Source organism: Heliconius melpomene, chromosome 17 (genome assembly GCF_056956725.1).
Source record: "Heliconius melpomene rosina isolate 202511_hmr_F chromosome 17, ASM5695672v1, whole genome shotgun sequence".
In the NCBI taxonomy this organism is placed as follows: Eukaryota; Metazoa; Arthropoda; class Insecta; order Lepidoptera; family Nymphalidae; genus Heliconius; species Heliconius melpomene.
Genome location: NC_140405.1, coordinates 3,833,432 through 3,857,443, shown reverse-complemented (window position 1 = coordinate 3,857,443; position 24,012 = coordinate 3,833,432). Strand labels below are relative to the sequence as shown.

General features: G+C 32.0%; 1 long non-coding RNA gene across 1 annotated transcript in view; it reads right to left on the bottom strand.

The window, feature by feature from the left end:
• Positions 1–7,709: 7,709 nt before the first annotated feature.
• Positions 7,710–24,012, bottom strand: part of LOC146529865 (uncharacterized) — a 59,078-nt gene continuing 42,775 nt past the window's right edge. Inside the window, exon 3 of the long non-coding RNA XR_014878904.1 lies at positions 7,710–7,753. This is a non-coding gene — a long non-coding RNA (uncharacterized LOC146529865). The remainder of the gene's footprint in view (positions 7,754–24,012) is intronic.

Here is a 24,012-nt window from a genome sequence, read left to right as displayed (position 1 = left end):
TAATAAAATGAGAAACATTAAATAGTTACAATATAAGGTACATATATATACATACATTCAAATTTCAATTAACCCCAGCCTCGTTCATTAGTATATTTGTTTATATACGAAGTAGAATCCTGTTTGCACGCTACGCTAGTCGCTAGGTCATTGTTATTTGCACTTAGCACTCGATGCACGTAGACATGTTTTGCGGGTTGTTCACAAATGACAATGTTGAATATTGAATTCGTACAATTTACATATATCACTATTACTATGATCTTGCTTCGTTCAAAGTTGGGGAGTAGGCTTTGTATTTAAGCTGCTTATTCAAATTCAAATTCAAATTCAAAATATTCTTTATTCAAATAGGCAATTATTATAAGCACTTTTGAATCGTCGAATGAACATATGAACAAAAACCTACCACCGGTTCGGAAGGCAGTTCTGCTGAGAAGAGCCGGCAAGAAACTCAACAGTTGCTCTTTTCAAAGTCAATGGTACAATCTATTACATTAGTTGGCAGCTATCCTGCATTAAATTCAATAGACATTAATTCCATACATGCTTATCCTCTAAATATTCTTGATTATATTTCACTTGTTATTCAACTTTTTACCCGACTGCGGTGACACCCGATACGAGAGTTATGTACATACATACACACGCTAACAATATAGCTCTCGTTTGCATAATTCTGTATGTATGTTCGTCCCTTTGTTCCCTTGTAACTGTTAAACCAGTGAATTTTGGGAAAAAATATGTCGTTGGTTTGTATTGAAAACTCAATTACTGGATATATTAATTTAATTTGCAATCCGCTTTTTGTTTTGTTTTTAATTTATTTGATTTAAAATTTGATTTTATATAAAATATTTATTGGTTTTGAAGTTAAAAAAAAGAGAAGATTTTGCTTGTATAGCAATTTATATCTGTTAGAGATTAATCGTATCGAAGACACATGTTGGGTATTAATCATACTAGACCTAATAAAAACAAAACTCTTTTATCTTCTTCCACAGTTTCTCTGTATATACCACCATGGGCCCTAATTGCATCTTACCTTACTTACTCCACTACGATCGATATAAAGTTTTCAAACACAATTAAGGTATCTTTTAACCTCATTTAACATTATTTTAGTAATTGTACTAGCAATTATAATATTGAGTCTCAAGAGGTCCCAAACAAACTCATTTTCAACTTCAAACAAACACAAGCAATTATTAATTAAAAGCTCGCTCAGCAAAAAGCTTCAAAAACTAATTATTATGTACAAGCATTTTATTATTCTCACGAACATCTATCTATATATAATTTATTTATTACGAAGTATTTGACATTTAATATTAATTTACAAGTAAGTTCAATGAGAATAACCCTTCGAGTACAATGTTAGTTCGAGGCAAGGATAAGCTTGTAGTGCTAAATCTTAGTATATTCAGTTTCACAACCGTCACCAACGAATGTTGAATACAAAGAAACATGTAGGTATTAAATATGTAAATGTTTATACAGACAACAATAAACAATATGGTATTTTAGAATTTCGCAATTTCAACGCGACATGCGCTTCATTAGTTTGGTAATACTTATCGAATCTATTCAGGATGAATTATATTAGTAAATATGGTTGTTATTTAGACGATTTAAAGTCATTACAATATAAAATAATTAATGACATTTAAAAATTTTATAAGTAGGATCTAAATGCATTGGCGTTTTTTTTAAATAAAATTTAAAATGTAAATTAAGACCCCAGGTACACTATACTACATGCTTTAAATAGGTACATTGTTTAATGTTCGGACGTCTGACTGTATACCCTTGGGTTGTGGACTCGATTCTCATTCGGGTAAATATATTATTTTCATGGTCCAGCTTCGAAAACAAAAGGAAGGGATAGACCGGTTTCACATTATAGTTTTTGACCGGCAAAGTTGGTTTTCGGTCAAATATCGGAATAGCAGTAGGATCCATATAAGAATATTTATCATAATATGCTAATATTATAAGAATATTTTAACAGAATGAGATACGTAGTTCTTGCACTTTCTCAGGAATAGAGTAGGTACCCTCTTCCCTACCCAAATGTAACGCTGTATCTCGCACACAGCAGGAATGTTAACACACTCTGTTTCCCATTTTCCGAATTCTGGAGTAATCGTTGTTTATAATTTTTTTTTATAAATTATTTAGCTAAAATAGTAGACCGTAGGCCATTTCTTGAGTTATGGAGCTGATCCTCAATTAAGAACAATGAACCTCTGTTAAACTGACGAGCATTCTTATAAAGCTATTCTTTGAGACCCTCAGTTAACTTTAAGGGCGCTCGGTGTTCAAAACAAAGGAGCTATAAATGTGTTGAGAAATTATTCCTTTCTGTAGAATTCTTGTAATTGTGTTGTTTAATTTTACAAATCTAGGTTATTAATGCAAAAAATATAAAAGATAAATAGACTTTCTGTTGATTAATCAAAAAAAGTGTTTGTTGCTTTAGTTTATTTTTAGCTTCCTGCTGTATCGCAGCAGGGTTGGCAGAGGGAATTTGGAAAGTGGTGTTAAGACACTCTGTTCTCATTAAGACAGTTTCCCATTTGCCACCGAATTGCGTGTTGAGTATCGTAATTCATCGCCGCGGTTCGCTTCATTACCAGAAATTAAAATTTTTCAATATTTAATCACGATTATAGCCCCAAGGTTGTGCCCTGCGCCAAGACGGCCTAAATATCTTTTTTTACTTTAAAAAAAGAGAATATCTACTTAAGACTCCTTGCAGAGGAGCTGATAAAAGTGCCTGAGACTGTCGACATTTTTTTTTACATTGATGTATAGACTTAAGGTGCCCATTTCCTATTATATACAAATACATGATGTATAAATTACTATGTTAAAGTTAAATTTAACTAAAAATATAAATTTTACAATTTATATTATAAACTCTAACAATGAATAATAAATCAGTATTATAATGTAATGGCCTATCAGCATTTTAATTTTACATTATAAATCTAATCTTGGAAAATAATGACTTAGAAGACATTTTGTTATCATAAAATTTTTATACATTTATTTATTTATTAGTTTTATTTATATTGACTTATATTTTGTTTAATAAAAAAACGATTGAAAAACGTTGAATTTTAAATATATTATTAGATCTTAGGCGAGCCATAACCTAAATTTCCTTTTACATGAATTACATACTAATTACATTATAGGTAAATATTATTTTACATGTAAATTGCTTAGTTATACGTTAAAAAATATCATGCAATTACTAAAGTTAATTAAAGACAATATATAAAACAGTAACGAGTGTCAAAGGGTCCAGAATAGTGATTTTAGACGGGAATTTTATTAGTCCCAGAGACGCTAAGGGTGTGAAAATATGAATATTTTATTAAGCTACAGTCGGGGTCGTCCCTAATGGCACTATAGTAGGATATAGCGTAATATATAGACAAAATGTTAAGATAAGACAATTTTTTGCATATAAATTGACATGGAAAGGATAATGTTTTATTTTTGTTTAGTTTTTCTAATTTCACGCTGTATCACGCATATATCAGGGTAGGCAGATGACCTAGGAACCTACGAACCCAGTCACACACTTCGGTCCCCCAATTTCCGTGGAATTCTTAATTAGGCAGAGAAAACCTATTATCGATACTCCGTTTAGTGGTGGAACGTATGACCACGTTTCCTTGAACATTTCAATTCCCCGTGTATGATTGGAATCCACACCCATTACGTAAAGTCGCACGCTTATACCCCTGCACCACTACGGCCTCTAAACTCACAATTTAATAAAGCTATAATATAAAAACCGACCTTAATCGCAATTTTAGCGTTGCCTATTTGTAAAATTACTTATAAGACTATGTTTGTTGCTATATTATACACAAATTGTATTTAATAGATTAAGAAGTGTCTAAAGGAACATCATTGTAATCCAATAAATTCCAGCAAAGCGTAAAGTTCACGCGGAGGCATCTTCGACAGCCGCTACGAATATAATTAATGATTTGGAACGTCTTTTACATGTGACGGGGAATATTAATTTCGATATCATTAAAGTGAGATTATAACCGTCAACACTCACCGCTAATGTAGCGAGTTCGAAATGTTAAGATATCTTCATTGTTTTTGGCTAAGCTCTATTCTGCATATAGTAGGTTAGGCAGAAGGAATCTGGGACACTTTCGTTTCTTATATTCCGGATGCTGAACTCTGGAGGCATTGCGTGATGAGAGGCGGAGTTCAACCGCGTGCATTGCTCGTTACAACATCGAGGAAATCATTCATTAAGTGAAAATCAAACCCGTACATGTCGCCTTTACAGTTGCACGGTTGTGCCCTTGCGCCATAATGTTTTTTTCTGTATAATATGAAATGTGACAAACATGATTTTTAAAAAGTAAATATTTATTATTATCTACTTAAATGATCTACGATAAGAAATAAAAACATAGTAATGTTTTAAGCAAAAGATAATTCTTAACATTCAGCGGAAGATGGGGAACGAAAGTGTCTTCATGGCAACGGAGTGTCTTAACTGTAGGTTCCCAGGTTCCCTCTGCTTACCAAACTGCGGGGTACAGCGTGAAGTTAAAGAAAGAGGTCAAGTCAGCTCTTAACATTATAAATAATACCATAACAACGGCGGCAACAGCTTTAGCGGTGTTAGTCTCATTAATCCTAAATGATTGTACCAGGTGACAAGTTAAGACTTAGACACGTGTTCACACACTTGCTAAGCTGAATGAAATTGATGGTGAATTAAATCTGTTCGACATCTTCATGTGGTCATGGCTATTTGTATAGTCTATATTAGGAATGGAGGCCAGTTATCGTTGTTATTAATAGTTACGCAAGGACCTCAGTCTGCATTTTGCAAATATAAATTACTAGCGGCCCGCCCGCGACTTCGCCCGCGTGAACTACGTTATTATTAATTTCTCTGTCTGTCTCCATTAGTACCTACGTCCTATAAGTGACGTCCATGCAAAATTTGAGACTTAGCATTTGTAGTAACCCCAAAAACAACCCCTTAGAAGTCGAATATTGCAAGTTCCCATCTTAGCGAGCACCTACGTCCTATAAATAACTCCTATGCAAAATTTCAGATTCCTAGCACATGTAGTTTCTGAGATTTCGTGATGAGTGAGTGACCTTTGGATTTTATATATATATATATTATATTTAATCATTTGAGACCAGTCGTGGTGAAGAGGCACAAGCACGCGACTTGTAAGTTCGATATCTATTCGATGAAATAAAATAACATTTTCTTCAAAGTGCGACATTTAATTATCAGCGTACAGCTAAAATAATCCTCGCTCTGGTAAATATTAAGAAAAATCCAAAATATCGTATAGTATAAATGCCCTTGCCGGACTCTCTCGCAGCTACCGATCGTGTGCGTGTCATGAGCCCTAAGTAATGACGCTGGGTGACATTTAATTTGGGATACAAAAGGCTCTTTATGCTGTTTACCCTAATCCATTTATCCTTGCCGCCGCCCCGCTCGGATTATATTGACAACCTTTTAACTTTACGTAACTTAATTACGTTAGTGGGTTCCTTGGTCAGTTATTGTTTGATAATAATATTAATAGTGAAGGATTTTAGGAAAACACAATTTACGTATTTGAGGCCAGAGGTAGAATCACAAGCATGTGACTAGAAATGAAATTAAGTATTTGATATGATGATGTGAAGTAGTTCCTTCGCACTGGTGGGTGTAAAGTGCGGCGAGTGAGTTTCCCCACTCAACACGCAATGCCTCCACGCAAGGCGGAGAGTGTACACTCTCTGAAAGCCCTGCAACTTGAGGGAAACTGCGTGAAGCTGACAAAAAATAATTTACGTATGACCCCAAAACGGCTCATAAAACTTATCAATTAACTTACGAAATAATAAAACAACCATCAAATCTGATGAAACGATCTCATCTACACCTCATTATATCTATTGTGTACTAGATTGCGAATAACAAAACCGAACTGATTGGAGCTGACTTACTAGTATTTACGGTTAGACTTCAGTTGAGCATTTGAAGAATCCTTCAAATACACCTGACTCATCGATTTAAACAAATAAATATCGTTAAGTCACGTCGTCTGTTTATATAGATAGTGTTTTAATGACTTTTGTTATTGATGAAGGCGTAGGTTCACATCTCGCTGTGGTAATAAATTATTCAATTCAATAAATACATAATGATAAATAATTTTGAGGCCAGTCGTGGCATAGGGGCACAAGTATGTGTCTGTAAACGCAACAGGTTGTGAGTTCGATGCTCAGTCGAGAAAATTAAATATTATCATAGTTTCATTCCTTCGTCCTTGTGTCGAGGCAAGAAGCGGCACTCAACACGTAAAGCGGGAACACTAGCTCCTCTGACTACCCTCTGTTTCATTTCAATAAAACAGTATATAATTTTCTAGCCATAGTATATTTTAAGTTTCACTAAAAAAATATAAATTCAAGGATAAATTTAATCAAAATTAAACGTTCTTATATTTTAAGTTAGAAACTAAGTAGGTACTTATATAATAAGTGTAGTAAATTGTATGAATCACTTCATTTGCTCTTGAGAATATGATACTTTTATGTGTTAAAGCTTAAAAGTACCTTACGTCGTCTACAGAATACAAATTACCTCAATTTCAAATTCATTAAGTTTGTCTACTTAATTATAAATAATACTAATAACTGCTTGGCCAGAATAGGTGAAAGAGACAGAAAAAATATTATAATTACTATATATTTTTTTCATCTTCATGGTATACACCTAAGACATTCCTCTCCCCACTTTCCGCTGAATTCTGAAGGCATTGCGTGTTAAGGGACACATCTCAACGCCGCGGTTTTCCCGAGGCAAAACCTGTTGAGACACCAGAGTGAAGAAATTAAAATATTAAATATTTAATTTCTTTGAGTGAGAATCGAACCCACAACCTATCGTGCTTACGGTCACATGCTTGCACCACTGCACCTCCACTGACCTCAAATTACATCTATACTAGCTATAAAATAACGATATAATTAAAAGACAGCCTCAAAAACAATTTGTTCATACAACTTTCCCCCTCATATAGTGCTGTGAAAAATCGTACACTGCTAAATTAATTAATATGACATTATAAAGTGTTCTGTAACACTCTGAAAATGTATTTTTAATCAGTATTTAAACGTTTAATTAAACCTGGTCGAGGGGTTTTAAAGCAATATCGAAAGAGATTATATTTCCCGGAATGCGCCGCCATTATTGCTATTATATATCAGGCGGTTAATGCCGGTGCCGTTACCACTGACAATATTGAAATTTTATATGGAAACATTATTTATATTAAAACTTTAAGAAGTTATTTATTATGGAAATAAAATGCTGTTCAATAGTCCGGCAAAAAGTGCTCGAATAAGCAATTTTGTTTATTTTATAAAGGATTTCGTTTCGATTCATTTCATAATAAAAGTATTTTTATGAAGAATTGATATTAATATATTATAATAACCATTCTTTAAATAAACTGTATTGTCTTTGTATTGTATCGTCACTATGAATATCTTTTGTAGCCATTGTAGGTGTTATTGTATGAGGCTATTGAAAAACTGATAGAGTTGAAAATGAGTAGGAATAATTATAATAAGCGCATATTTCAGAGTGCTTGGGCGAAAAAAAAAACACCTAGAAAAGAACAATGTATTCAAAATTAACTTACGTTTCGTTCAGTAGCACTTCAGCTTGTTAGGTGCTGGAAATCTGAAAATAAAAATATATATTTTTGAAATAGCTAAAAAAAAAAACAGCTTCACGCTGTATCCCGCACACAGCAGGTTAGGCAGAGGGAACCTAGTGTTAAGACACCCACTTTCCGCCGAATTCTGGAGGCATTGTGTGTAGAGTGGCGGAACTCAACGCCGCGCTTTTATATTTTTTAATAATAAAGGATTTATTGATTTTCGATGAGAGAAATAAGAGAATAAGGTTTTTACAGAGAAATGGTTTGACGACATGAGTGAGTGAACTATGAATTATTACCTTACATATTATGTCTTTCTAAAGTACATACGTATGAATCCATAAAAGATATAATTTACGGGTTTATTTTATTTTTAAAATAGCCAAAAAACATCTGCTGAATTTTAAATGTATTAGGAATGAATTCAAAATTTAGCTTATTAATATATAAATAACCACAGAATGGACATATTTCATATAAATTATTATAGATATTATAAAGAATAAAGATGTATTTAAGTAATTTTTTGTTAATTCAAAGAGTTTCTCAACCGAATTTATCTCTTATACTAAGTTACTCTAACCATAACCACAACCCAAGTCTAACCATAGTCAAAATGCAAAGTTGAATTCGAAATCCTACGAGAATCCTATACTAGCATATATGGTAGTAATATAATTTCGAACTCGTATTGAAGTTTGAAACATGATGGGAGGAATGGGTCCGTTGGGGCTGGTTCTCCAAGAGTGTCACAACTGGCAGAACCGAATAATTCATGAAGTGGGCTTTAAAGGTGTTACCAGCATTTTGTAAGAGTACAAACGTTCAAATGTAAATCGAACCTGTACCCCTTAAGCTCTTAAGTATAAAGACTAAATTATATATTAATATTCTGATTGCTCATTGTAAGAATCGAGCCATTGTGCTATTATTATGCAAAGACGAACACCGATCGACGAAATGTTTTCTCGCGAACTACATTTCGGTTTGTTAAAAGGTTATTAGAATGTAGGTCTCGTAACCCCCAAGGTTACGCGGGTTTTTTGGGAATGATTTTATATTTCAGTTACTGGTTGTGAATTTTAATAATGGTAATGTCATTAATTATCTTAATATATTTAATAGGTAACGCGAAGGTTGTCTGCTCGATTTCCGTGAGGTCGAATTGTTATTTATTAATTGATATTCAAATTATTTCGCTTTTGTACCAAGGCGCGGTGTTGAATTCCGCCCCTCAACACGCAATGTCTCGAAAATGCGAAAAATTTTTCTAATATATTTGTCACACAAGTCCTTAAGTACGGCTTACATAAGTACCTACAGCTTATGATAAAATTTATAGGAATCACAGTTTTTATTTTAATAACTACGAGTATATTTCAAAGTTTGCTCCCCCAAGTATTTTGATTATTTCCCATACATGTGTATCGATCATCGATAGTAATATTTCAAAGCTTAAACATTTTGTGAGAAGAAAAAGATTACAAGGTAAACATATTAAAAATTCCATGCGCAGCGGGATCGCATCCTTATTTATCGTCTTGGGTACAGAGCCACGAAATATGGAAGTAAATGTATAATATTAGTTTTATGCATTTTGTAATAATGTATTAGAATAAGGCCATAAATAATAAAGGAAATAAAATTTTAAATACTTTATGTGGCCTCATTTTTTATTGCACTCGAAAATAAATCTAAGTATTTATTAAAGTGAAGTACCTACCTACCTATGTCTTTTTCTTTAAACATTGATAATAAATATAATTTTAAAAAGTATTATTTATAAAAATTTATTATATATAAACTTTCAGGCCATCGTGGCGCAAACCGACAAGGGCACAAGAGAGTGACTGTAACGCGACGGTCGTGGGTTCGATTTCCACTCAAGGGAATGAATATTCGGCGGAAATTGGGAAAAGAAGTGCCTTAACACAAGGTTACTTCTGTCTATCCTGCTATGAGCGTCATACTGCGTGAAGCTGACTTAATAATTATAAAGCTTTCTCAATGTGTCAACTTTAACAAAAAGCGAAGTGAAATTAAATAACTAAAAATACGTTTCCCCTTGGAATATAAATAAAAAAAAAATACGTTTCCAAGCATTATCGCGTCTAGCAATAAAATTTAATTATAATTCATAAAAATTGCACTACTGTAAATTAACAGGCGTCGCGTGAGTTTTTATGATGTATGAATATGAACAAAGATACATAGCGCCGTTGGGAAATATTTTATTATTCAAATAACAAAGCTTTTACTTGTAAAGGTTTTTTTTTTATAACGTATAACTTTTTTTTTATAACTGTTTTATAAGGATCTAGACGTAAGCATGCTTGTAATTTTGGTGTGAAATAAGCTATTAAATGTTATAACATTTTTAGAGTCCTTTGAGCAGTAAAGTAAAAAAAAATAAACATACATAAATTTCGCTCTTTTTAACACGTTTTCCTGAATATGTAAGAGTAAGCTAAAATAAAATTTGTAAAATGAAAAAGATGTAAATGACGAAAGCGAAGTAAGTCTATTGACCTCGATTAAAATCGTAAATCGCGTTAATTAATCCAAAGTACATATATTAGTAAATATAACATTGAGAATCCCATTAAGAATTTCTTAACGTTTTTAGAGGAAATCTCGTAACTCAATTGTTACCTTTGCGATTATATTCTATACAAAATGTAATTATGCATCCCAGCACCAATCTCGCGTCCGCCAAGTCCGTCCCTATATTTGTAATATAATCTTAAGATGAGAGATTGCTTCGTCGTATTCTTAAATGGACACCATTTTGCAGATGTTTTAGTACATTTTATTATTTGTCAAACGAAAATGTAAGTAGTTCTGAAAATATATAACAAAAGAAACGAAATTGAGATCGGAATGTACCGTAGATATATGAAGGATGGCCGGCACAATTTATCTAGAGTCTCTTATTTCTACAAAAAACCCAAAAGTACAGAAATACTTAACGATGATGTATTATTTTTTATGTTAGAGTAATAATGTTATCGTATTCCTAGAAATGGTTTAGTTTCTTCTCCCCATTTCTAGGTATAACGGATTTTGTCTAAATATAGTATTTACTTCATATTTACAATACAGTTATTTTTTTTCATCTTCACTCTTTTTCCCATATCGCTCATTCTATTCTCGCTTTTCGTCCGCTCTATATCTTTTCATCTTAACTTAAAAATATATAAAAAGACTAGACTGCAATTAAACTTCTAAATCCTAAGGAAAGTATGGTTACTATAATTCATTTAACAGCCATAAATAACAAGAAATATTGAAAAATAAGCACAAATAAGCTTAATATTATGCTTGGTGATTTAATTTATACATGAATACGGTTCGTTGTAACGTATGACTTATTCAAGTTGCGTCGATACGTGTGAAGTTATGCATAAATAATTAAATGTTCCCTCGATTGAACACCTGATGTGAAAATGTATAATCAGATACAAATCAAACACTTTGTAATATTCTATTTATTATTGGTAAGTAATAAATTTAAATTATTTTTGGAAAAAAATACCCCGAGGGAGAAAATTTAATATTTCATATTTTCATTTCTTCGCTCTGGTAAGTGGGGGTGAGGCAACGCAATGTCTGGAATTCGCAGGAAAATGGGGAACGGAGAATCTAAAACTAGGTTCCCTCTACCCTGATTTCATTTTTTTTATAAATAAACGTGAAATCGTTTGTTTCGCTCTCATAGAAATTTCGGGTGGAAATTTTCGAGTGTTCGCATGTTCTTCCTAAAAAACCTACATGCCAAACGTCAGTTTTGTATGGCCAGTAGTTGCGGGTATGTGCTGTATGTCAGTCACTTCGTGAGTTACGGAATAGTTTTATATAAAGGAAATATATATTCCGTAAGATCTTTTCTTATTTTAGGAATATATAAGAAAAACATGTAATTTGAAATAAGAAAATTGCATTTTGCTAGCTCCATTATACTTTGCTTGTTATCATCATGGCATAGCGGCACATCATCTGACTGTTAACGCGACGGCTCCAGGTTCGATTTCCATCGCCCGATTGTTGGCATCAGTGGTTTTCATACCACTCTGATATTAAGACAAAGCGTGGATTGAGTTCCACTGGCGGTGCTCGAAAATGGGTTGAAAGGAAACAGAGTTACGCATGAGGAATGGAGTGTCTTATCCCTCAGCAGGCAGGAGAGCTGCCTGCTGAATATAATTTATGTATTTTTTCAAATATTCACTTACAAAAAATAAGCAAAAAATTTAATATTAATCGTAAAGTGGTTCTTTTAGCAAAATATCATTTAATACATCAATATATTGAAGTAACATTTCACTATTATTGTTATATTGAACACCAGCTGTTAGTATACGTTATTTCATACTTGTTAGGGTGAGATGGGTATAATGGGGACCAATCAAGCGATAAGTTGATACAAATTATTATTGATGTTTATCGTCTGCTGGCGATAAAACACCGTGTAACAGCCTCGTCGCGTCCTCCCTTTCCCGTCACTCATCGGAAATTTTTCATCCATAATATTGGGGGACTTTGTCAAATTGATATTTATTGTTAGCGTGTAAGCCTATTTTTTAATATTTTTTATTTTTTTATATTGACTTTTTTATTTTAAAAGGACAATTGGCAGACCAAAATGGAGGCGAGGCGAACTGGACTAGTACAATAGGACGAAATAGGTGAGAGTGGAAAAAATGTCTTTCCATTTCTTCTACAGTACAGGCTTTTTTAATTAATTTAAATTAAATTGTAACAACAAATTATATTCTGTGAAACCTGGTTAAGACGGACCTGGATAAGTGAGAAATTTCCATTTTTAAAAATTTTAATGAGGCCTCGGCATTTTATCATGGAATTGCATCTTTTAATGGAACCTTGGCCAGATTTCATTGCCCACTTTCCACCAAATCCTGAAGGGGTCGAATTAATTTCCTCGAGTGGGAATCCAACTCACAACCAATCATACTTACCATCGCACGCTCGTGACTGACCTCAACCATATAAATATAAATAAACATTCAAGTTAAAACAGTAGGAGTGCCGCTATATTAATTCTATTATGACTTTCACATGAAATATTTAATATAGAAGCCGCCTCTTTTCATTAAACCAAGGTCTTTAAACAAGTCCCATTAATTACCTTTGCTATTGTCATTGCCTATTGAATTGTACCACGCCTTTATTGAAGTTCAGTTTATGCTTAATGCTTGATATTTGATACTTGATTTAGAGTGTAATTGATTTTTATATGTGATTTATAATTGATTTTTATAGACTGTAATTGATTTTCCTACCATAAAACCTTTTATATGTTGTTATCTTCTCTGCTCTGGTGTTGAGTTCCACCACTCAACAAGCAATGCATCGAGAATTTGGAAGAAAGTAGAGAATGGAATGTCTTAAAACTAGCTGCCTTATGTATACCATTTTTTTAATTTTATTTAGGTGGAAAGTGGGAATAGAGCCTAGACAGTAGGTTCTCTAAAGCTCTACCACTCTGCTATAACATAAACATAAAATAAAAACTATATAAAACTAAGGTACAGCTATACAATTAATATGAACTTAACATAACAAAAAAAAGCCAAAAGGCGCCCTTATCACAAAATATCTTCTAGGCAACCAAATATCAAGAATCTACGAGTATTTAGAAGTGTGGGTAGAAATAGATAACCATTCAATATTTTGTACTTGTAAAAAATATATTTTTAATGTAAGACATATAAATATTTTCTGCTGTGAAATAAAATCAATAACAACAACAAGTCAGATACGTCCTTTTATAATTTAGTTCGCTATTAATAAACTACATGATTACATAATGTTTATCTGAACCTTCACCTAGCAATTGCGAAGGTAATGTCAAAGGTTATATATTATAGGTTTTTATTGGAATAAAACCTTAGAGACTCCATATTGATATCTAAAGCATTATATTTTATAAAGGCCGTTGTAGACAATGGGATAGCATCTAATTGTAAACCTGACGGTTGTGAGTTCAATTCCCACTCGGAAAAAATAAATATTTAATAATTTCATGTACTTGCTCTGGTAACTGGACAAAACGCGACGTTGGGTTCCGTCGGGATACGCAATGCTCAAAAATTGAGCAGAAAGTGGAGATTGAAGTGTCTTTATACTAGGTTCCCTCTAGGGAACCTCTTAATTGCAACATGCGGGAGTCAGTGTAAAGTTAAAATAAATGATATTTTGTACATTTTATATATTTACGTCTAAAGAACGATTGATCCAACTTAATTGAAAATTTCATTAACAGCCAACTTATCGTGATAGTTTGTTTACACCACATTGTTAAACAGGATATTAAATTACTCTTGGGATTAAAATAAATATCGAATACTAAACGAAAATTTACATTTAATATAACCAGTAAATTATATTGAAATAATTTAAACAGACAAAGATGATGTACTCGTATATATCGCTAAGTAATTAGGTATTTTCTGTGGAGACAAAGAAAGACTGGGTTTGATAATTATGTTTAGAATCAGAATTGAAACAAAAATAAGAATGAAGGGTAGAGAAATATCTCTAGCTTTTAGATGGATTTCGGATACGTAAAAATAAGCAAAGAAAAAAACAATACAATTTTTTATCTTAAAAAAAAACCTTTTCCAGATTCATTATTATTTTGGTACATCATCATCATCACACGACGTCTTAGGTTCTAATCAAGATAAGTCAAATCAAACTGACCTAAATACCCAACCATTAGAGGGTCACTGCTTGACAATGAACTCAAAATGTTCACCGATAAATCGAACCTGCAATTAAAGACCAATCTATTGTCCAATATTCATAACAACTCCACGCTTTATTGTCTCGATTTGATCGATCCACGAGGACCATTGTTGAATACTAAATACCAAGTCTTCGAAGGTGATCAGCGAAAGAAAATAAGCCGAGTTGAGAGCTCTCAAGGCGATATTGCGTGACATTTGCAAGGAGTATTTACGTTTGTATTATAGTTGTACCTGTATATTGATGATATATGTGATCATTCCTATCGGTAAGTTATGCTGCTAATAAATAAAGTTTTCAATGATATGTCTAATTTTTGAATTTTGATATAGTGATCTGTTTTAAATGTATCGAAAATCGATTCTTACTGTTAAATATCTTCTTTTATTTTACTATATTTTGAAAAGGCCGTCACGGTGCAGTGACATAAGCGTATGATGTAGATGTGACGGCTGTGGGTTGGATTCCCTCTCGGGGTAAATTATAATATATTTAATATTTCTATTTTTTCGCTCTGATACCAAAACAAAGCGCGGCGTTGTGTTCCGCCACTCAACACATAATGCCTCGAGAATTTGACAGACAGTGAAAAACGGAGTGTTTTAATACTAGGTTCCCTCCCCCTACCCTACTTTATGCGGGATATAGCGTGAATAAAAAAAACGTATTTTCTATACTTCTATTTCAGTATGTGGGACAGTCGCCTCATAGTCACGATCTATGTCAAAAATAGATTCAAGTTAGCTATAGAAATAATTTTCTAACTATTTTTGGGATTGATTTACCACGAAGGTTAAACCTTATAAGGGAACCACGACAAATGCTTTACCTTAAACAGATTAGCTTTATAAGTTTGCTATGAAGCGTGATGTAATAGCATTTATGTATTTTTATGTAATAAAGGCCATCGTGGCATAGGAAGGACATCATCTGTATTTATATGATTTTATGATATATTTATTATAGTTATATTTATTAAACAACTTTTTTATCCTTATTAGGTAAAGCGTAGCATTAGGTTCATTATCATCATCATCAGCCTGTTCTCGTCCACTGCTGGACATAATGGCCTCTCCAATGGCACGCCACTGAGCTCGATCTTCAGCTCTTCGCATCCAGCCGTTGTCCGCAACTTAGCGAATCTTTCTTAGTTTCTATCATTAGAAAATATATTCATGTATCACTAGGACCTTTTTTATGTGATGGACTCATATGTGATAATGAAATTTTGTAATAAAATGTTTTTTAAGAATTTTAGAAAAAAATAATTGAAAAAAAAAAACAAAATTTGTTTTACAATTAGAGTGACATTAATTAAACATTCATTATTAATCTATGTCAAGGTTGAAGAAAATTTTCAATAAACCAACTATTCAATAGGTACAAGTACATTACCGAAATAATAAAGCTCGAAATAAAGCATGATCGTATTCATTATCGATGTAATTGTATATCAATGTCAAAATATGTAAATTAAGTCCTATAATTGGTTTACTTTTGCATTCACCGCCATTGTTTGCTGTAGGCTATCGATCAATAGCTCAAATCGATACTAAAGTAATATTAATAGACAACAATAGGTTGAAATTAAAGAAAATGTATATTTCTTTAAAGCTTTTTCATTAAGAACATGTTTCTAAAAATTATAGAAGCATTATAGCTTTACACTACACATGAGTGTCAATCAAAGTTGACAAAGTTTCTGTTATATTGATTTTGGTTTTCTTAATGAAATGTTATGATTTAATTAACCATATTTTAAAAATTAAACGTCCAGGGAGAAAATATATCCCTAAATATCAAAAATCTCCGGCAACCGCAACAACATCTATCACCATAAAATCGCTAAAAATAAAAAAGAAAGTCGAATCATTATTTTATTCTCTATTTTTCAAATAAAAAAGTAAAAAGACCGATTGCATCTTAAACGAGCAAACCGTAACCGTACTGCGGTGCATTGAAGTGACAATTACGATGAAATGCGACGTTATGTAAGACGAGACCTTGAGGCTTGACCGTAGTCGTGAGCGCGTTGACCACGCGTGGCCCGACCACGAGAGAGAGCGGCGACACTATGAAAACCATTCACTAATAGACTTATAATTTGAAAACCCTTTCACTACTCACTATCCGATTGAAGGTCTTCAACTATTATAATATTCTAGAGGAATTTGAAAAGGGCAAGTTGTATTAATCATTCGACAAACAACGGTTCAAATCTCTACCGTTCATAAATAATAATATTTATTTACCTTCAAATAATCGTTATTTCAAGGATATCTAGATATAGATATAAAATGAAATATTACTAGCTTAATATACTACTTTTAAAAGCATTAGATATACTTGTAACACGGAAAATAATAGTTATGATAGTTGCTTTGACAGGTATTTTTTGTATAGTTTTGTGCAATTATTATTTTATGATTATTTATGTTATTAATAAGTACATTATTTATGTCATAATTTTTTGTATAAAGAGTTCCTTATTGCTACTTACGTAAGCAATAATAAAACTTACATATTTAAAAAAAATCAATATTAAACGCTAACGCTTCTGTTTGCGCCGCATTGTAACTTATGAAGTCGTGATAGGAGCAGCTTTGACTCATGATTCGAGTTCGTGTTTTAGATTATATTAAAATTTGATAAGTGAAAATGTCATGAAGTGATTGTAGGCAATTTGCAGGCGAGCTTAAAGTTAATATAACAATTTATGCAGAATGCATAAATGTTTTTACGATATGTTTTACGGCGTATAAGAAATATATGAACATTTTAGTAATATTTACGATATTAACATTTATTTTGTACTTTAAGAACTTTAGTATTAGGGGATTTGAACTGTCACCTGCTGGTTATAGCTTTAAAAAATATATTTTATTATTTACTTTAAAATATTTTTATTAGGGACTATTGTCGTATCATTAAATTATTTCAATATGCTAAAATGTTTAATATTTTTGTACTGACAAGCTATAAATATTGGGTAAAGGAAATAAGAATTTTACTTCGAAGCTGCGTGTGGAACTAACACAGTGGTGGTATTGAAATTTGTTAACATAATTTATCATTTTCCCCGAGTTTAACAAAGTGATAATTTATTGTTCGCTCAAATGTAACCGTTCTCTATATCGTTTAATAAACATATTTACATACAAAATTATATAATATATGTATGTAGAATTGTATTTATTTTTGTTTTCATTATTAGGTATCGATGGGAAACGGTGTGTTTTAACACTAGGTCTCTCTTTGGGTTCTCTATATAATAAAAAAAAACTATAAAAATGATAATTATTTTAAATATTTCAATTACCTTTAGCTATTGTTAGTTAAATATCCACATTTATAATTAACGAAAAATTTATCTTAAAATTCTTCTAAAAAGTACTCCAATTTAAAAGTAAATATCTTTTTTACGCCGCGTTACTACACACTACTAACATTTCGCTGGTTTTACAAAACCAAAGTGTCTTTCTTGCCAATAATAATAATCTATCACGAGCAGAAGCTTATAATTTTGACATTGCCTAAATGTAGGTCATCGCGAAAGGTGCCAATTTTGTTCACTTCGTCGATTATTGTTTAAAATGTAATATTAGACGTTAAAGTTTTTATATTTGCGGCCACTCGTGGAAAAAGAGAAACTGTGAACGTGATAGGTTGTGGGTCCGACTCCCTTCATAATATCTGATGAAAGCGCGGCGTTGAGTTACGCCAGTCAACACGAAATGAACGAAAACTAAAGAGTTTTTGGTCATTATATCACAAATATTACAAATTGATAGTACACTTAAGCAAATGACAAACGTCCCATTCAGATATTAAAGCGATTCTGATAACGATCGCTCTTCTCGCCACGGGTCGGTAGTAATTGACGGATTTTAAATGTATGCTATATAATAATTATTAATAATATAATAGGTGTTATTTTTTATACTGTTATATTTTTAACGAATATATAAATTATAATTTCAGACATAGGTTTGGTGTTATCTCGAGAATTCCGCGGAAAGTGGAGAGAAGTGTCTAAATAGAAATGAAGAGTATTTCCCAGGTTTCCCGCCTACCCTGCTATAATAGTGTAATATAACATGAAACTGAAGAATAAATAAAGAAAACAATAACAAATATTATATTTATTATATCCTATCCTATATCTTATAAAACAAAGTCGCTTTTTGTGTCTGTCTGAACTTTCTAACTCTTCTTCTTCTAAACCACCCAACGGATTTGGATGCGGTTTTCATCATTAGGTCGAGTATTTCTCAGGGAAGGTTTATATATAGTTTATTATTTGTACATTCTTATGTAAATTAACATAAATACGATAAATGTGTATAAAGTCCTACCCGCTGAGACACTTTGGCGCATGCGCTGCTTTAATGGAAAATACTACATGAAAAAAATGTACCAAAGTATTGTTCCTCTTAATAAGATCTACAAAAAAGTCCGCGAGAGCATATTCATATCTTTTAAGAATAACGTGTAGTGATCATTTTTCTGTCTAAAAATAATAATTTCAATATATTTTTTATTGTGAGGGATATTTTTCCATAATGGTATTAATCCTTATCCTTTAAAATACTTTATTAAATTTCTACGTTAAACGAAGATAAAATTTGCTTTTTGAACTATTTCGAAATTGCGAATAGTTTTAGAGAAAAACGCATTTAATTATTGACACATCACACCGTTCACATATCAACTGTATCGAGTCAAGTTTCACTTATCCCTTACTCTCAGCATATAAATAAGTATATTAGTTACGTTGGCCATTTAATGTAGATCAAAACTGTCTTTTCTGTTTTTCATTTTAATAAGTTAGAAGTTGTTACAATATCAAAAAATCCTTGCTGCGAAACGCGCCTCGCGACGTTATGCTTATACAAGCGAGTCCGAAGCGCCCGCCTGCCTTACACGCATCGGTGGTTCAGTGGTAGAATGCTCGCCTGCCACGCGGGCAGCTCGGGTTCAATTCCCGGCCGATGTATTCTATTTAATTTTCGTCACAGGCAGCCACGTAGTGCTTGCTTTTCATCAGGGACAGAATACCATCTTCAGCATTAACCACAAGCTCGAAAAAAAAAACCCGCCTGCCTTTATAGCAACGAAGATTTAGATGCGTTTGCACGTATTGGATAATTCGAGTTGAATGTATTATTTAATGTCATTTAACAATCTAAAAATAGTAATTTAAATATATTTTAATAAGTACTTGAAAAGATTAGTAGCACAGATTTAAAATTACGGTACCTACTAAAAAATCCTTGCTGTGTAAAACAATTGGAAAATCCTTATTGAAACTATGAAAATGCGGGTTGCATTAGGGTTTAATTAACTTTCACATTATCTTAAGTGCTTTGCAAACATACATTATATGACTAATCCAGTAGAAAAAGCGGGCGAAGCCGCAATAGGGTCGCTAGTTATTTATATTTTTAAGTTCACGCTGTATACATATACAGCGTAAACGTTTCTTTGTAAAAAATAATATAAAATGTATATATATAATTTATATTTATAATTAATTATATATAAATAATATAAAATTGTAATATTAAATTTACTACAAAAAATAATGCTTGTGTTTAAATTAAATTTAGTCACTAATTTCTCCCATATTATCCAATTAAGTAAATTGTATTGCCGCCCATTTTTAATACTCACCTGTATCCATATTCGGACAGTTAATTATTTAATTCGTTTTGAAGCACATTTACTGTATTATGTGGCGATAATAACCTAATTTAAATGAAATTTTATTGTTAGGTGAGTCCATATATTATAAGTTTTATCCATACAAAATTTACACATTGCATAAATATATAAAAAATGATAGCAAACTTATAATACAAACTTATATTTGTGTATTCTTTTACTGCCTGCCGTTAATCGTTAACCTAAAATCATGGAATTGGTATGGAATTCTTAATGGGCGAGTTTTCTCGCACTCGTACTTGACGGATTTTCCTCTGGAATTAAATCTTTAAAACTGGTAACTTTTATTTTTTTCTATGGTAGTCATAAGGGCCACGTAAGCCTGCGTGATGCAACAAGTCAATTTTAATAAAATTGTTAAGTTATATAGTTCTTATAAATAAACGTTTTATAAATCTAAAACAATAATTTCTATTCACGTAATTATCTAAAGAGCTACATACAAATTCATATGTTTATAATATAAGTTAAATAATTTGAAAACGTACTCGCGGAAACGCCTGGAGGGTGAAGCTAAAATAGGTCGCGAATTTTCAAACTGTACACGAAAAATTAACTTAGAGTATATAGCCTTAAGGTCTATAGTACATTTTAAGAATAAATGTTGATTCAGGATGTTTCTTTGCCTTGTAAGCAGCCTGATAATACGGAAACTGACATCCGTAATATTAACCCTCGAGTTATATATACTAAAAAAAATAGATTAAATCAGCTTCACACAGCAGGGTAGGTAATGTGTTGAGTGGAACTCAACACCAGGCCAGAGCGAAGAAATGAAAATATTAATAAATAATATTTTTTTCCGTCGAGTGGGATTGAACACGCAACCGTCGCGTTTCAATCACACCCTTTTACCACTGCTCCGCGACGGCTTCGTATACATACTAAAACTAATTTAATTAGCGTGTAAAAACTTTATCATTCTCTATTGTGTGTAGCCTTGTTGTGCATTATGGATGGATTTATGAAATGTTTCTAAAATATAATTACTTTATTTAAATATAACTTTGGATTTAATAACCTGACCTCGGCTTATACAAATCTCGATAACAGTATATATATTTTTATGATTGTTATTCCTTTAAGCTAATTATTTTGGCGAGTAGTTTCTAGTTTTTCTAAGTTTGTAATGTAATTGTTGCCTTTGGCCAGGCTAGGTGATTTTTTTATCGATTGGCGGTCTTGTGTTAAATCTTTTCAATGGAGTTTATAATGATAAAAAAATTAAAAAAAAAAAACTATCCATACATTTTGTTTTAAATTACATAAAATTATAGAATAAATTACATATCTTTGCACGCTAATGACGTTATAAACTATGAAATACATTTCTACCACTTTCTACTAAATACATGTTTTCTATAAATATATATAATTGACATTTGAGTAAAATCGATACAGGCGTGTCCCCTAGGCCATTCTGTAGTGTAGCTTTAGCTGTAGGTATAATATTAAAAAGATGACTTTCTATGGGTTTGGCGCGACAAGTTTCTTCAACACCAAAAAAAGTGTTTCGCGAAAGTTGACTGTTTCCTGATTTAAAGTTTCGTCATATAATGAATCGATATTTTTAAAATAATTGCAAGTTTATTATCTAATATTTTTTTATTAAGGATTTTATAAATTACTTTTATATAACAGATCTAAATTGAATATATCTACGTCAGTATTAGTATCTAGAATTTGAGTTTTATTACTTTCACTGTCTCTTTTAAATATCAATTTTTATCTTGATGGATCTCTTGTATGGCAACCACTCCAAATTTAAATTCATAATATTTTTATACATATGTAGATTTTTGCAAGCACTTTGTTTCGTCGATTGAATTAGGTTCTGCTTACATCGACTCAAAAAGCAGTTCTGCTAAGAAGAACCGGCAAGAAACTCGACAGTCGATCTTCTATTCTTTTCATATTTTGTATGCTGACAGTTTTCATCGGATAAATAGCAGAGATATTTACTCATATTTGCTTTTAATGTTTGATTCTATTCCTAAACTCAGTTAGGACTTGCCATATTGTTGTCAATTTTTTAACAGAATATGGTATTAAAGTTTTCGCTACGTCCCTTATAAGCACATGTGTGCATAGAGGAAAGCTCGTAAAATTGACATTATGATTACTCAATAATGGGCTTGTTATAGCTTCAATATATAATTGTTTATTTAAATTATTATGAGATATAACAAAATGTTTGCTTAAACCTATATGAGAAATTCCCCCAATTTTCTTTGTAAAAGTCAGCTGATTACAGTCGAAATCTACGCCATAACAGAATAGTAGCCCGCAGCGGTAATGCGGCTAAGCTTATTACGTTTGTAGATCTTGGCCCTGACTTGGAATGCATCGGAAAGTTATTGACTTTTGATAATGAAACCAGTTTCTGTATATCTGACCGAGAGTGCGCGCCCCAGTTCAATACCAGTCGTACCTGTACCTAAGCACAGCTAAGCTAACTCTCTTTCACTTGCCTTTCTATTATGTAATATAGATTACTTGTTTTGGTCAACTTAGTTAAGATTTTGAAGAAATAAGTACGCAATGTATCTATTACATGAACTTGCGTCGCGAGTTACGGGTGTTGTGTCGAAACTTAGTAGAGTCCAGTGTGTGGTCAGATGTCGAATGATTTGCTTCTTATTTTATTTATTTATGCTGATTTTTTTAATGAGCAAAAATTTTCACTAATATGCATTAAATATTCAATATCTTTAAATATATTCTTATTTGCATACCGTTATGAACTCTTATATTTTCTTTTTACAAAATATTATGTTTTAATAGAATATTTTATTGTATATTAATCGTGTTGCCAACAAAAAAATCAAAAATAAATAAAATTTAATTATTATTTATAAAAGATTTTTTGGCCAAAAAGTACATAGTGTCCAATATACATTATAACATGAAGATATAAAAAATATTTGATATAACACTATAAATGATAATATAGTAAGTAAATATAAACATGTAAAGGCACAAAGCACAAGCATTCGACACGGAAAAACCTGTGGCTTTCGGTCACGAAAAGTTTCGTAGTAAGTTACTAGCAACTATCAGGTTAGTTTTGCAAGACTTAGAAAATAGCTTATGGCTTGATCTCCATTTGCCTTGCCCTCGGCCTACCACGTTGCCTTGTTGAAATATTTAGTTTTCTAGATCTAATTGTGCAATTCTATTTACGCACTGGTATTGAAAATTAGCTCATATATTTTAGAAAATCGACACCTGCTATTTATATGCTGTTTTTTCGCCTTACGTTGTGTCCCGCACATAGCAGGGTAGGTAGAGGAAACCTGGGAACCTAGTGTTATAGGTAATTCTCTTTTCCCATTAAGCCACTTCTATTCATCACTTTCCAAGCGCTGTGCCTCGTTACCAGAGAAGAGGAATATTAAGTATTTTATCCTTGAATGGGAATCGAACCTCGAACATGCTTGTGCCTCTGTGCTTATATGTGTTACATAAATATTACAATATAAACGAAGAAGGGTCTTTAATAGAGTACCTCATGACATAAGAAAACATTTTACATACAAATTTAGTGAAAGTGAGGTCTGACAACATTATTTATGTATATTATATTTTTATAGGTATTCCACACTTTCTCTACATTGTTCACAAAAGGTCATGTTTAATGAACTTTTATATATAATATATGTGAAAAAATCCTTAAACAATACCAGCTTAACACTGCATCTCCCGCACAACAGGGTAAGTAGAGGGAACCTAGTGTTAAAACCCTCCGTTCTCTATTTTTCGCAGAACTGTAGAACCATTGTGTTTT